This window comes from Arachis hypogaea, chromosome 4, assembly GCF_003086295.3.
Source record: "Arachis hypogaea cultivar Tifrunner chromosome 4, arahy.Tifrunner.gnm2.J5K5, whole genome shotgun sequence".
Classification (NCBI taxonomy): domain Eukaryota; kingdom Viridiplantae; phylum Streptophyta; class Magnoliopsida; order Fabales; family Fabaceae; genus Arachis; species Arachis hypogaea.
Genome location: NC_092039.1, coordinates 89,860,263 through 89,876,153, shown reverse-complemented (window position 1 = coordinate 89,876,153; position 15,891 = coordinate 89,860,263). Strand labels below are relative to the sequence as shown.

At 41.7% G+C, this 15,891-nt stretch overlaps 1 non-coding gene across 1 annotated transcript; it reads right to left on the bottom strand.

Annotated features, from left to right (window-relative positions):
- Positions 1 to 3,326: 3,326 nt before the first annotated feature.
- On the bottom strand, positions 3,327 to 3,434 carry LOC112799351 (small nucleolar RNA R71). Its single transcript, XR_003200926.1, has one exon. It is a non-coding gene; the product is annotated as a small nucleolar RNA R71 (small nucleolar RNA).
- Positions 3,435 to 15,891: the final 12,457 nt, after the last annotated feature.

Here is a 15,891-nt window from a genome sequence, read left to right as displayed (position 1 = left end):
CATTTTTATGATTGAACCCTCATTGGGAGGCTGGCCATTCGGCCATGCCTAGACTTTATGCTTATGTATTTTCAACGGTGAAGTTTCTACACACCATAGATTAAGGTGTGGAGCTCTGCTGTACCTCGAGTATTAATGCAATTACTATTGTTCTTCCATTCAATTCTGCTTGTTCTTGTTCTAAGATATCACTTGTTCTTCAACTTGATGAATGTGATGATCCGTGACACTCATCATCATTCTCACCTATGAACGTGTGACTGACAACCACCTCCGTTCTACCTTCGATTGGGTGAATATCTCTTGGATTCCTGATTGCACGATGCATGGTTGATCGCCTGACAACCGAGTGCTCGCCTGACAAACGAGCCAACCATTCCGTGAGATCAGAGTCTTCGTGGTATAGGCTGGAACTGATGGCAGCATTCAAGAGAATCCGGAAGGTCTAACCTTGTCTGTGGTATTCTGAGTAGGATTCAATGATTGAATGACTGTGACGTGCTTCAAACTCCTAGCAGGCAGGGCGTTAGTGACAGACACAAAAGAATCGATGGATTCTATTCCGGCCTGACCGAGAACCGACAGCTGAATTCCGCTATGCTGTGACAGAGCATATGCAATCGCTTTCACTGAGAGGATGGGAGGTAGCCATTGACAACGGTGAAACCCTACACAAGCTTGCCATGGAAAGGAGTAAGAAGGATTGGATGAAGACAGTAGGAAAGCAGAGAGACGGAAGGGAAGGCATCTTCATGCGCTTATCTGAAGTTCCTACCAATGAATTACATAAGTATCTCTATCTTTACCTTTTTGTTATTTTCGTTCATCACCATTACTATTTGAGTTTGCCTGACTAAGATTTACAAGATGACCATAGCTTGCTTCAATACTAACAATCTCCGTGGGATCGACCTTTACTCGCGTAAGGTTTATTACTTGGACGACCCAGTGCACTTGCTGGTTAGTTGTGCGAAGTTGTGTAATGCCATGGTATTGAGCTACCAAGTTTTTGGGGCTCATGACCGGGGATTATGAGAGTTGTGAAAAAGTATTGTTCACAATTTCGCGCACCAAGTTTTTGGCGCCGTTGCCGGGGATTGTTCAAGTTTTGAGCAAGCTTTTGGTAACATCAGTGCCAAGATCCGGCAACAACACCAAGTTTTTGGCGTTATTGCCAGGGATTGTTCAGTTTGGACAACTGAAGGTTCATCTTGTTGCTTAGGTATTTATTTTTTCGAAATTCTTGAAGATGAATTCTAGAGTTTCATGATGATTTGTTGAAATCTGGCTGGCTGAGAAGCCATGTCTAATCTCATTGGACTGAGGTTTCAACTTATCATCACAAGAGCTTGTTGATTTTTATCAATCTTGCTTTTGGAGCAGTGATCTGCTAAGGCTTGGCTGGCCATTGGCCATGTCTAGTGTTTTGGACCGAAGCTTTCTTTGAAAGCTTGGCTGGCTGTGAAGCCATGTCTAATTCCTGGACCGGAGTCTTAGACTAGCATTGCACTGATTCCTGGAATTCTCATTAAGAATTTTGATATCTTTTTCCACTTAATTTTCGAAAAACACAAAAAAAAATCAAAAAAATCATAAAATCCAAAAATTTCTTGTTTGAGTCTAGTGTCTCATCTTAAGTTTGGTGTCAATTGCATGCATTCATTCATGTGTCTTAAGGATTTTCAAGTAATTCTTGATGATTTTCGTGCTCTGATCTTTGAATTCAATTGACTTGAGTGTTGTGTGTGTCTCATATGCATTCTGATTTTGTTAGTGTCAGTAGTATACAAACTGCTAAGTTTGGTGTCTTGCATGCATTGTTATTTGATTCTTGTTGCATTTTGATTTTCCCTTTTATTAAAAATCCAAAAATATTTTTAATTTGTGTCTTTTCAAGTCAATAATACAGAGAATTGAAGATTCAGAACATACAGCAGAGGAATTGCACAGAAAAAGCTGGGCGTTCAAAACGCCCAGTGAAGAAGGACAGACTGGCGTTTAAACGCCAGCCAGGGTACCTGGTTGGGCGTTTAACGCCCAAAAGGGTAGCATTTTGGGCGTTAAACGCCAGAATGTGCACCATTCTGGGCGTTTAATGCCAGGATGGCTAGAAGGGAAGATTTTGTTTTCAAATCAAATTTTTTTCTAAGTTTTCAAAATCTTTTCAAAATCAAATCTTTTTCAAATCAATTTTTTCAATCAAATCTTTTTCAAAATCAATTTCTTTCCATTTTTAAAGATACTTACTATCAATTAATGATTTGATTCAACATTTTAAGTATGTTGCCTTTTCTGTTGAGAAAGGTTTAATGTTTGAATCATGTCTTTTCTTGTTAGTCAAGTTTTTAATTTTCAAATCAAATCTTTTTAAAATGTTTTTCAAATCATATCTTCTCAATCACATCTTTTTAAAACCAATCATATTTTCTTAACCACATCTTTTTCAAACTAATTTTCAATCAAATCTTTTTGATTTCTAATTTCAAAATCTTTTCAAAAAAACACTTCACTTCTTTCCCACTTTCATTTTTGAAAATTAAGTAATGTTTTTCAAAAATGTTTTCAAATTTTCCACTTAATTTTCGAAAATCACTTCCCTCCTTCTCACATCCTTCTATTTATGGACTAACACTATCCCTTAATGCAAAATTCGAACTCCATCTCCTTTGATAAGTTCGAATTTTCTACTTCTGTCTTCTACTCTTCTTTTCCTCTGACACTTCAAGGAATCTCTATACTGTGACATAGAGGATTCCACATTTTCTTGTTCTCTTCTCTTTCTTATGAGCAGGAGCAAAGACAAAAACATTCTTGTTGAGGCTGATCCTGAACCTGAAAGGACCTTGAAGAGAAAGCTAAGAGAAGCCAAAGCATAACTTTCTTTAGAGGGCCTGACCGAATTCTTCAAAGAAGAAGAACCTATGGCAGCCGAAAATAACAACAATGCCAACAATGCAAGGAAGGTGCTGGGTGACTTTACTGCACCTACTCCCGACTTTTATGGGAGAAGCATCTCTATCCCTGCCATTAGAGCAAACAACTTTGAGCTTAAGCCTCAATTAGTTTCTCTAATGCAACAGAATTGCAAGTTCCATGGACTTCCACTGGAAGATCCTCATCAGTTTTTGGCTGAGTTCTTGCAAATCTGTGACACTGTCAAGAGTAATGGGGTTGACCCTGAGGTCTACAGACTTATGCTATTCCCTTTTGCTGTAAGAGACAGAGCTAGAACATGGTTGGATTCTCAACCTAAAGAAAGCCTGGACTCTTGGGAAAAGCTAGTCAATGCCTTCTTGGCAAAGTTCTTTCCACCTCAAAAATTGAGTAAGCTTAGAGTGGAAGTCCAAACCTTCAGACAGAAGGAAGGAGAATCCCTCTATGAAGCTTGGGAAAGATACAAACAATTAATCAGAAAGTGTCCTTCTGATATGCTTTCTGAATGGAGCATCATAGGTAGTTTCTATGATGGTCTCTCTGAACTGTCCAAGATGTCTTTGGATAGCTCTTCTGGAGGATCTCTTCATCTGAAGAAGACGCCTACTGAGGCTCAAGAACTGATTGAAATGGTTGCAAATAACCAATTCATGTACACTTCTGAAAGAAATCCTGTGAACAATGGGACTAGTCAGAAGAAAGGAGTTCTTGAGATTGACACTCTGAATGCCATATTAGCTCAGAACAAAATATTGACTCAACAAGTCAATATGGTTTCTCAAAGTCTGTCTGAAATGCAAAATGCACCAAGCAGTACTAAGGAAGCTTCATCTGAGGAAGAAGCTTATGATCCTGAGAACCCTTCAATGGAAGAGGTGAATTACATGGGAGAACCCTATGGAAACACCTACAACCCTTCATGGAGAAATCATCCAAATCTCTCATGGAAGGATCAACAGAGACCTCAACAAGGTTTCAACAATAATAATGGTGGAAGAAACAGGTTTAGCAATAGCAAGCCTTTTCCATCATCTTCTCAGCAACAGACAGAGAGTTCTAAGCAGAATAACTCTGACTTAGCAACCATGGTCTCTGATCTAATCAAAACCACTCAAAGTTTCATGACTGAAACTAGGTCTTCCATTAGAAACTTGGAAGGACAAGTGGGTCAGCTGAGCAAGAAAATTACTGAACTCCCTCCTAGTACTCTCCCAAGCAATACAGAAGAAAATCCAAAAGGAGAGTGCAAGGCCATCAACATGGCCGAATTTTGGGAGGAAGAAGAGGCAGTGAACGCCACTGAGGAAGGCCTCACTGGACGTCCACTGACCTCCAATGAGTTCCCCAATGAGGAACCATGGGAATCTGAGGCTCAAAATGAGACCATAGAGATTCCATTGGACTTACTTCTGCCATTCATGAGCTCTGATGAGTATTCTTCCTCTGAAGAGGATGAGTATGTCACTGAAGAGCAAGTTGCTAAATACCTTGGAGCAATCATGAAGTTAAATGACAAGTTATTTGGAAATGAGACTTGGGAGGATGAAGCTCCTTTGCTCACCAAAGAACTGGATGACTTGTCTAGGCAGAAACTACCTCAAAAGAGACAGGATCCTGGGAAGTTTTCAATACCTTGTACCATAGGCACCATGACCTTCAAGAAGGCCCTGTGTGACTTGGGGTCAAGTGTAAACCTCATGCCTCTCTCTGTAATGGAGAAGTTAGGGATCTCTGAGGTGCAAGCTGTAAAAATCTCACTGGAGATGGCAGACAACTCAAGGAAACAAGCCCATGGACTTGTAGAGGATGTTCTGGTTAAAGTTGAAGACCATTACATCCCTACTGATTTCATAGTCCTAGAGACTGGGAAGTGCATGGATGAATCCATCATCCTTGGCAGACCGTTCCTAGCCACAGCAAGGGCTGTGATTGATGTTGATAGAGGAGAGTTGATCATTCAAGTGAATGAAAAATCCTTGGTGTTTAAGGCTCAAGGATATCCCTTTATCATCATGGAGAGGAAGCATGAAGAGCTTCCCTCAAAACAGAGCCAAACAGAGCCCCCACAGTCAAACTCTAAGCTTGGTGTTGGGAGGCCACAACCAACTTCTAAGTTTGGTGTTGAACCCCCACATTCAAACTCTAAGTTTGGTGTTGGGAGGTTACAACATGGCTCTAAGTATCTGTGAGGCTCCATGAGAGTCCTCTGTCAAGCTAATGACATTAAAGAAGCGCTTGTTGGGAGGCAACCCAATGTTTTATAATTAACTATTTCCTTTTGTTATTTTCTCTTTTTTGTAGGATGATGATCATAAGAAGTCACGAAAACAATGAAAAAAGCAAAAACAGAATGAAAAACAGGAAGAAAAATAGCACACCCTGGAGGACGCACCCACTGGCGTTTAAACGCTAGTGAGGTTAGCTGGTGGGCGTTTAACGCCCAGTCTGGCACCATTCTGGGCGTTTAACGCCAGAAAGGGGCACCAGACTGGCGTTAAACGCCAGAAAGGGGCAAGATGCTGGCGTTAAACGCCAGAAATGGGCACCAGCCCGGCGTTTAACGCCAGAAATGGCTCAAAACGTGATTTTGAATGCCATTTGGTGCAGGGATGACTTTTCCTTGACACCTCAGGATCTGTGGACCCCACAGGATCCCCACCTACCCTACCACTCTCTCTCTTCTTCACCAATCACCTCAACACCTCTTCCCCAAAAACCCCTCACCTATCAAATCCCATCTTTCTCTTCACCACTCACATCCATCCTTCATAAAACCCCACCTACCCCACCATTCAAATTCAAACCACTTTCCCACCCAAACCCACCCTCAAATGGCCGAACATCTCTCTCCCCCTCTCCTATATAAACCCTCCTTCACTCCTTCATTTTCACACACCTTAAACACTACTTCTTCTCCCTTTTGGCCGAACACATAGCCATTCCCTTTCTCCTCATTTCTTCTTCTTCTACTCTCTTCTTTCTTCTTTTGCTCGAGGACGAGCAAATATTTTAAGTTTGGTGTGGTAAAAGCATTGCTTTTTGTTTTTCCATAACCATTTATGGCATCCAAGGCCGGAGAAACCTCTAGAAAGAGGAAAGGGAAGGCAAAAGCTTCCACCTCCGAGTCATGGGAGATGGAGAGATTCATCTCAAGGGTGCATCAAGACCACTTCTATGAAGTTGTGGCCTTGAAGAAGGTGATCCCCGAGGTCCCTTTTTCACTCAAAAAGGGTGAATATCCGGAGATCCGACATGAGATCCGAAGAAGAGGTTGGGAAGTTCTTACCAACCCCATTCAACAAGTCGGAATCTTGATGGTTCAAGAGTTCTATGCCAATGCATGGATCACCAAGAACCATGACCAAAGTGTAAACCCGAATCCAAAGAATCATCTTACTATGGTTCGGGGAAAATACTTGGATTTTAGTCCGGAGAGTGTGAGGGTGGCGTTCAACTTGCCTATGATGCAAGGAGATGAACATCCTTACACTAGAAGGGTCAACTTTGATCAAAGGTTGGACCAAGTCCTCACAGTCATATGTGAAGAGGGCGCCCAATGGAAGAGAGATTCAAGAGGAAAGCCGGTTCAATTGAGAAGGCATGACCTCAAGCCCGTGGCTAGAGGATGGTTAGAGTTTATACAACGCTCAATCATTCCCACTAGCAACCGGTCCGAAGTTACCATAGACCGGGCTATCATGATCCATAGCATCATGATTGGAGAAGAAATAGAGGTTCATGAGGTTATAGCCCAAGAACTCTATAAGGTGGCGGACAAGTCCTCTACCTTGGCAAGGTTAGCCTTTCCTCATCTCATTTGTCACCTCTGTTATTCAGTTGGAGTTGACATAGAGGGAGACACCCCCATTGAGGAGGACAAGCCCATCACTAAGAAGAGGATGGAGCACATAAGAGACCCCACTCATCATGAGATCCCTGAGATTCCTCAAGGGATGCACTTTCCTCCACAAAACTATTGGGAGCAACTAAACACCTCCCTAGGAGAATTGAGTTCCAACATGGGACAACTAAGGGTGGAGCATCAAGAACACTCCATCATCCTCCATGAAATTAGAGAAGATCAAAGAATCATGAGGGAGGAGCAACAAAGACAAGGAAGAGACATTGAGGAGCTCAAGCACTCCATAGGATCTTCAAGAGGAAGAAAGAGCCGCCATCACTAAGGTGGACCGTTCCTTGATTTCCTTGTTCTTTATTCTTCTGTTTTTCGAATTTCTTGTGCTTATGTCTATCCATGTTTGTGTCTTGTGATCATTAGTGTCTTAGTGTCTATGCCTTAAAGTTATGAATGTCCTATGAATCCATCACCTTTCTTAAATAAAAATGTGCTTAATTGATAAAAGAAAGAATTGCATGAATTTTGAATTTTATAACAGTTTAATTATTTTGATGTGGTGGCAATATTTTTTGTTCTCTGAATGTATGCTTAAACAGTGCATATGTATCTTGAATTTGTGGTTCATGAATGTTGGCTCTTGAAAGAATGATGAAAAAGGAGACATGTTACTGAGGATCTGAAAAATCATTAAAAATGATTCTTGAAGCAAGAAAAAGCTACAAAAAAAAAGAAAAAAAAAAGAGAAAACGAAAAAGAGAGGAAAGAAAGAAATAAAGTTGTGATCCAAGGCAATAAGAGTGTGCTTAAGAACCCTGGACATCTCTGATTGGGGACTCTAGCAAAGCTGAGTCACAATCTGAAAAGGTTCACCCAATTATGTGTCTGTGGCATGTATGTATCCGGTGGTAATACTGGAAGACAGAGTGCTTTGGGCCACGGCCAAGACTCAATAAGTAGCTATGTTCAAGAATCATCATACTTTACTAGGAGAATCATTAACACTATCTGGATTCTAAGTTCCTAAAGAAGCCAACCATTCTGAATTTCAAAGGATAGAGTGAGATGCCAAAACTATTCAGAGGCAAAAAGCTAAAAGCCCCGCTCATCTAATTAATACAGATCTTCATAGATGTTTTTGGAATTCATTGCATATTCTCTTCTTTTTATCTTATTTGATTTTCAGTTGCTTGAGGACAAGCAACAATTTAAGTTTGGTGTTGTGATTAGCGGATAATTTGTATGCTTTTTGGCATTGTTTTTAGTATGTTTTTGGTATGATCTAGTTAGTTTTTAGTATATTTTTATTAGTTTTTAGTTAAAATTCACTTTTCTGGACTTTACTATGAGTTTGTGTGTTTTTCTGTGATTTCAGGTATTTTCTGGCTGAAATTGAGGGACCTGAGCAAAAATTTGATTCAGAGACCAAAAAGGACTGCAGATGCTGTTGGATTCTGACCTCCTTGCACTCGAAGTGGATTTTCTGGAGCTACAGACACCCAATTGGCGCGCTCTCAACGGCGTTGGAAAGTAGACATCCTGGGCTTTCCAGCAATATATGATAGTCCATACTTTGCCCAAGATTTGATGGCCCAAACCGGCGTTCAAAGTCACCCTCAGAAATCCCAGCGTTAAACGCCGGAACTGGCACCCAAATGGGAGTTAAACGCCCAAACTGGCATAAAAGCTGGCGTTTAACTCCAAGAAGAGTCTCTACACGAAAATGCTTCATTGCTCAGCCCAAGCACACACCAAGTGGGCCCGGAAGTGAATTTTTATGTCATTTACTCATTTCTGTAAACCTTAGGATACTAGTTTTCTATAAGTAGGACCTTTTACTATTGTATTGAGAGTCTTTCGATCACTAGAGCTTTTTGATCATACATTTTTATGATTGAACCCTCATTGGGAGGCTGGCCATTCGGCCATGCCTAGACTTTATGCTTATGTATTTTCAACGGTGGAGTTTCTACACACCATAGATTAAGGTGTGGAGCTCTGCTGTACCTCGAGTATTAATGCAATTACTATTGTTCTTCCATTCAATTCCGCTTGTTCTTGTTCTAAGATATCACTTGTTCTTCAACTTGATGAATGTGATGATCCGTGACACTCATCATCATTCTCACCTATGAACGTGTGACTGACAACCACCTCCGTTCTACCTTCGATTGGGTGAATATCTCTTGGATTCCTGATTGCACGATGCATGGTTGATCGCCTGACAACCGAGTGCTCGCCTGACAAACGAGCCAACCATTCCGTGAGATCAGAGTCTTCGTGGTATAGGCTGGAACTGATGGCAGCATTCAAGAGAATCCGGAAGGTCTAACCTTGTCTGTGGTATTCTGAGTAGGATTCAATGATTGAATGACTGTGACGTGCTTCAAACTCCTAGCAGGCGGGGCGTTAGTGACAGATGCAAAAGAATCGATGGATTCTATTCCGGCCTGACCGAAAACCGACAGCTGAATTCCGCTATGCTGTGACAGAGCATATGCAATCGCTTTCACTGAGAGGATGGGAGGTAGCCATTGACAACGGTGAAACCCTACACAAGCTTGCCATGGAAAGGAGTAAGAAGGATTGGATGAAGACAGTAGGAAAGCAGAGAGACGGAAGGGAAGGCATCTTCATGCGCTTATCTGAAGTTCCTACCAATGAATTACATAAGTATCTCTATCTTTACCTTTTTGTTATTTTCGTTCATCACCATTACTATTTGAGTTTGCCTGACTAAGATTTACAAGATGACCATAGCTTGCTTCAATACTAACAATCTCCGTGGGATCGACCCTTACTCGCGTAAGTGGTGCGCGAAATTGTGAACAATACTTTTTCACAACTCTCATAATCCCCGGTCATGAACCCCAAAAACTTGGTAGCTCAATACCATGGCATTACACAACTTCGCACAACTAACCAGCAAGTGCACTGGGTCGTCCAAGTAATAAACCTTACGTGAGTAAGGGTCGATCCCACGGAGATTGTTAGTATTGAAGCAAGCTATGGTCATCTTGTAAATCTTAGTCAGGCAAACTCAAATGTATATGGTGATGAACGAAAATAACATAAAAGATAAAGATAGTGATACTTATGTAATTCATTGGTAGGAACTTCAGATAAGCGTATGAAGATGCCTTCCCTTCCGTCTCTCTGCTTTCCTACAGTCTTCATCCAATTCTTCTTACTCCTTTCCATGGCAAACTCGTGTAGGGTCTCACTGTTGTCAGCAGCTACCTCCCATCCTCGCAGTGAAAGCTAATGCACACACTCTGTCACAGTGCTGCCAATCACCGGTGTGGTTCCCTCCCCTACTGGAATAGAATCCAGTGATTCTTTTGCGTCTGTCACTAACGCCCAGTAAGTTACAGGTTTGAAGCACGTCACAGTCATTCAGTCATTGAATCCTACTCAGAATACCACAGACAAGGTTTAGACCTTCCGGATTCTCTTGAATGCCGCCATCAGGTCCTGCCTATACCACGAAGATTCCGATTAAAGAATCCAAGAGATATTCACTAGAGCCTCGAATGCTTGTAGAACAAGAATGGTTGTCAGTCACCTTGTTCATGGGTGAGAATGGTGATGGGCGTCAATCATCACCTTCATCAGGTTGAAGAACAAGTGATATCTTGGATAAAGAATAAGCGAAATTGAATGGAAGAACAATAGTAATTGCATTAATACTCGAGGTACAGCAGAGCTCCACACCTTAATCTATGGTGTGTAGAAACTCCACCGTTGAAAATACATAAGCATAAGGTCTAGGCATGGCCGAATGGCCAGCCTCCCAATGATCTAAGAACACAATGTCCAAAGATGATCTAGAGATCTAAAGTGATCAAAAGATATAAAGATCCAAAGACTTCTAATACAATAGTCAAAGGTCCTACTTATAGAAAACTAGTAACCTAAGGTGTACAGAAATGAGTAAATGACATAAAAATCCACTTCCGGGCCCACTTGGTGTGTGCTTGGGCTGAGCAATGAAGCAAATTTCGTGCAGAGACTCCTCTTGGAGTTAAACGCCAGCTTTAGTGCCAGTTTGGGCGTTTAACTCCCATTTGGGTGCCAGTTCCAGCGTTTAACGCTGGGATTTCCTGAGGTGACTTTGAACGCCGGTTTGAGCCATCAAATCTTGGGCAAAGTATGGACTATCATATATTGCTGGAAAGCCCAGGATGTCTACTTTCCAAAGCCGTTGAGAGCGCGCCAATTACGCTTCTGTAGCTCCAGAAAATCCACTTCGAGTGCAGGGAGGTCAGAATCCAACAGCATCTGCAGTCCTTTTTGGTCTCAGAATCAGATTTTTGCTCAGGTCCCTCAATTTCAGCCAAAAAATACCTGAAATCACAGAAAAACACACAAACTCATAGTAAAGTCCAGAAAAGTGAATTTTAACTAAAAACTAATAAAAATATACCAAAAACTAACTATATCATATCAAAAACATACTAAAAACAATGCCAAAAAGTATACAAATTATCCGCTCATCACAACACCAAACTTAAATTGTTGCTTGTCCCCAAGCAACTGAAAATCAAATAAGATAAAAAGAAGAGAATATGCAATGAATTCCAAAAACATCTATGAAGATCAGTATTAATTAGATGAGCGGGGCTTTTAACTTTTTGCCTCTAAACAGTTTTGGCATCTCACTCTCTCCTTTGAGATTCAGAATGATTGGCTTCTTTAGGAACTCAGAATCCAGATAGTGTTAATGATTCTCCTAGTAAAGTATGATGATTCTTGAACATATCTACTTACTGAGTCTTGGCTGTGGCCCAAAGCACTCTGTCTTCCAGTATTACCACCGGATACATACATGCCACAGACACATAATTGGGTGAACCTTTTCAGATTGTGACTCAGCTTTGCTAAAGTCCCCAATTAGAGGTGTCCAGGGTTCTTAAGCACACTCTTATTTGCCTTGGATCACAACTCTTATTTCTCTATTTCTTTTCGTTTTCTTTCTCTTTTTTTCTTTTTTTTTTTCGATTTTTCTCTTTTTTTTTTTTTGAATAGCTTTTTCTTGCTTCAAGAATCATTTTTATGATTTTTCAGATCCTCAGTAACATGTCTCCTTTTTCATCATTCTTTCAAGAGCCAACATTCATGAACCACAAATTCAAGATACACATGCACTGTTTAAGCATACATTCAGAGAACAAAATTATTGCCACCACATCAAAATAATTAAACTGTTATAAAATTCAAAATTCATGCACTTCTTTTTCTTTTTCAATTAAGCACATTTTCATTCAAGAAAGGTGATGGATTCATAGGACATTCATAACTTTAAGGCATAGACACTAAGACACTAATGATCACAAGACACAAACATGGATAAACATAAGCATAAAATTCGAAAAACAGAAGAATAAATAACAAGGAAATCAAGGAACGGGTCCACCTTAGTGATGGCGGCTCTTCCTTGCTCTTGAAGATCCTATGGAGTGCTTGAGCTCCTCAATGTCTCTTCCTTGTCTTTGTTGCTCCTCCCTCATGATTCTTTGATCTTCTCTAATCTCATGAAGGATGATGGAGTGTTCTTGATGCTCCACCCTTAGTTGTCCCATGTTGGAACTTAACTCTCCTAGGGAGGTGTTTAGTTGCTCCCAATAGTTTTGTGGAGGAAAATTCATCCCTTGAGGAATCTCAGGGATCTCATGATGAGTAGGATCTCTTGTGTACTCCATCCTTTTCTTGGTGATGGGCTTGTCCTCATCAATGGGGATGTCTCCCTCTATGTCAACTCCAACTGAATAACAGAGGTGACAAATGAGATGAGGAAAGGCTAACCTTGCCAAGGTGGAGGTCTTGTCCGCCACCTTATAGAGTTCTTGGGCTATGACCTCATGAACCTCTATTTCTTCTCCAATCATGATGCTATGGATCATGATAGCCCGATCTATGGTAACTTCGAACCGGTTGCTAGTGGGAATGATTGAGCGTTGTGTGAACTCTAACCATCCTCTAGCCACGGGCTTGAGGTCATGCCTTCTCAATTGGACCGGCTTTCCCCTTGAATCTTGCTTCCATTGTGCACCCTCTTCACATATGACTGTGAGGACTTGGTCCAACCTTTGATCAAAGTTGACCCTTCTAGTGTAAGGATGTTCATCTCCTTGCATCATAGGCAAGTTGAACGCTACCCTAACACTCTCCGGACTAAAATCCAAGTATTTCCCCCGAACCATAGTGAGATAATTCTTTGGATTCGGGTTCACACTTTGGTCATGGTTCTTGGTGATCCATGCATTGGCATAGAACTCTTGAACCATCAAGATTCCGACTTGTTGAATGTGGTTGGTAAGAACTTCCCAACCTCTTCTTCGGATCTCATGTCGGATCTCCGGATATTCACCCTTTTTGAGTGAAAAGGGGACCTCGGGGATCACCTTCTTCAAGGCCACAACTTCATAGAAGTGGACTTGATGCACCATTGAGAGGAATCTATCCATCTCCCATGACTCGGAGGTGGAAGCCTTTGCCTTCCCTTTCCTCTTTCTAGAGGTTTCTCCGGCCTTGGATGCCATAATGGTTATGGAAAAACGAAAAAGCAACGCTTTTACCACACCAAACTTAAAATGTTTGCTCGTCCTCGAGCAAAAGAAGAAAGAGGAGAGTAAAAGAAGAAGAAATGAGGAAGAGGGAGATGGTGGTGTGTTCGGCCAAAGAGGGGGAGAAGAGGTGTTTAGGTTGTGTGAAAATGAAGGGTTGAAGAAGGGTATATATAGGAGAGAGGGGTGTAATGGTTCGGCCATGATGGGTGGGTTTGGGAGGGAAAGTGATTTGAATTTGAAGGGTGAGGTTGGTGGGGGTTTATGAAGGATGGATGTGTGTGGTGAAGAGAAAGATGGGATTTGATAGGTGAGGGGTTTTTGGGGAAGAGGTGTTGAGGTGATTGGTGAATGGGGGAAGAAGAGAGAGAGTGATGGTAGGGTCCTGTGGGGTCCACAGATCCTGTAGTGTCAAGGAAAAGGCATCCCTGCACCAAATGGCATCAAAATCCACGTTTTGAGCCATTTCTGGCGTTAAACGCCGGGCTGGTGCCCATTCCTGGCGTTTAACGCCAGGTTCTTGCCCTTTACTGGCGTTTAACGCCAGTCTGGTGCCCCTTTCTGGCGTTAAACGCCCAGATGGGTGCCAGACTGGGCGTTAAACGCCCAACTGCTAGGCTGACTGGCGTTTAAACGCCAGCAGCATCTTCCTCCAGGGTGTGCTGTTTTTCTTCCTGTTTTTCATTCTGTTTTTGCTTTTTTCATTATTTTTGTGACTTCTTATGATCATCAACCTACAAAAAAGATAAAATAACAAAAGAAAATAATTAATTATAAAACATTGGGTTGCCTCCCAACAAGCGCTTCTTTAGTGTCACTAGCTTGACAGAGGACTCTCATGGAGCCTCAGAAATGCTCAGAACCGTGTTGGAACCTCCCAACACCAAACTTAGAGTTTGAATGTGGGGGTTCAACACCAAACTTAGAGTTTGGTTGTGGCCTCCCAACACCAAACTTAGAGTTTGATTGTGGGGGCTCTGTTTGGCTCTGTTTTGAGAGAAGCCCTTCATGCTTCCTCTCCATGATGACAGAGGTATATCCTTGGGCCTTAAACACCAAGGATTCTTCATTCACTTGAATGATCAACTCTCCTCTATCAACATCAATCACAGCCTTTGCTGTGGCTAGGAAGGGTCTGCCAAGGATGATGGATTCATCCATGCATTTCCCAGTCTCTAGGACTATGAAATCAGTAGGGATGTAATGGTCTTCAATCTTCACCAAAACATCCTCTACAAGTCCATAAGCTTGTTTTCTTGAGTTGTCTGCCATCTCTAGTGAGATTTTTGCAGCTTGTACCTCATAGATCCCTAATTTCTCCATTACAGAGAGGGGCATGAGGTTTACGCTTGATCCTAAGTCACACAAGGCCTTCTTGAAGGTCATGGTGCCTATGGTACAAGGTATAGAAAACTTCCCAGGATCTTGCCTCTTTTGAGGTAGTTTCTGCCTAGACAAGTCATTCAGTTCTTTGGTGAGCAAAGGGGATTCATCCTCCCAAGTCTCATTTCCAAATAACTTGTCATTTAGCTTCATGATTGCTCCAAGGTATTTAGCAACTTGCTCTTCAGTGACATACTCATCCTCTTCAGAGGAAGAATACTCATCAGAGCTCATGAATGGCAGGAGTAAGTCCAATGGAATCTCTATGGTCTCAGTTTGAGCCTCAGATTCCCAAGGTTCCTCATTGGGGAACTCATTGGAGGTCAGTGGACGTTCAGTGAGGTCTTCCTCAGTGGCGTTCACTGCCTCTTCTTCCTCCCAGAATTCGGCCATATTGATGGCCTTGCACTCTCCTTTTGGATTTTCTTCTGTGTTGCTTGGAAGAGTACTTGGAGGGAGTTCAGTAATTTTCTTGCTCAGCTGACCCACTTGTCCTTCCAGATTCCTAATGGAAGATCTAGTTTCAGTCATAAAACTTTGAGTGGTTTTGATTAGATCAGAGACCATGGTTGCCAAGTCAGAATTATTCTGCTTGGAACTCTCTGTCTGTTGCTGAGAAGATGATGGAAAAGGCTTGCTATTGCTAAACCTGTTTCTTCCACCATTATTGTTATTGAAACCTTGTTGGGGTCTCTGTTGATCCTTCCATGAAAGATTTGGATGATTCCTCCATGAAGGATTGTAGGCGTTTCCATAGGGTTCTCCCATGTAATTCACCTCTTCTATTGAAGGGTTCTCAGGATCATAAGCTTCTTCCTCAGATGAAGCTTCCTTAGTACTGCTTGGTGCATTTTGCATCCCAGACAGACTTTGAGAAATCATATTGACTTGTTGAGTCAATATTTTATTCTGAGCCAATATGGCATTCAGAGTGTCAATCTCAAGAACTCCTTTCTTCTGACTAGTCCCATTGTTCACAGGATTTCTTTCAGAAGTGTACATGAATTGGTTATTTGCAACCATTTCAATCAGTTCTTGAGCTTCAGTAGGCGTCTTCTTCAGATGAAGAGATCCTCCAGAAGAGCTATCCAAAGACATCTTGGACAGTTCAGAGAGACCATCATAGAAAATACCTATGATGCTCCATTCAGA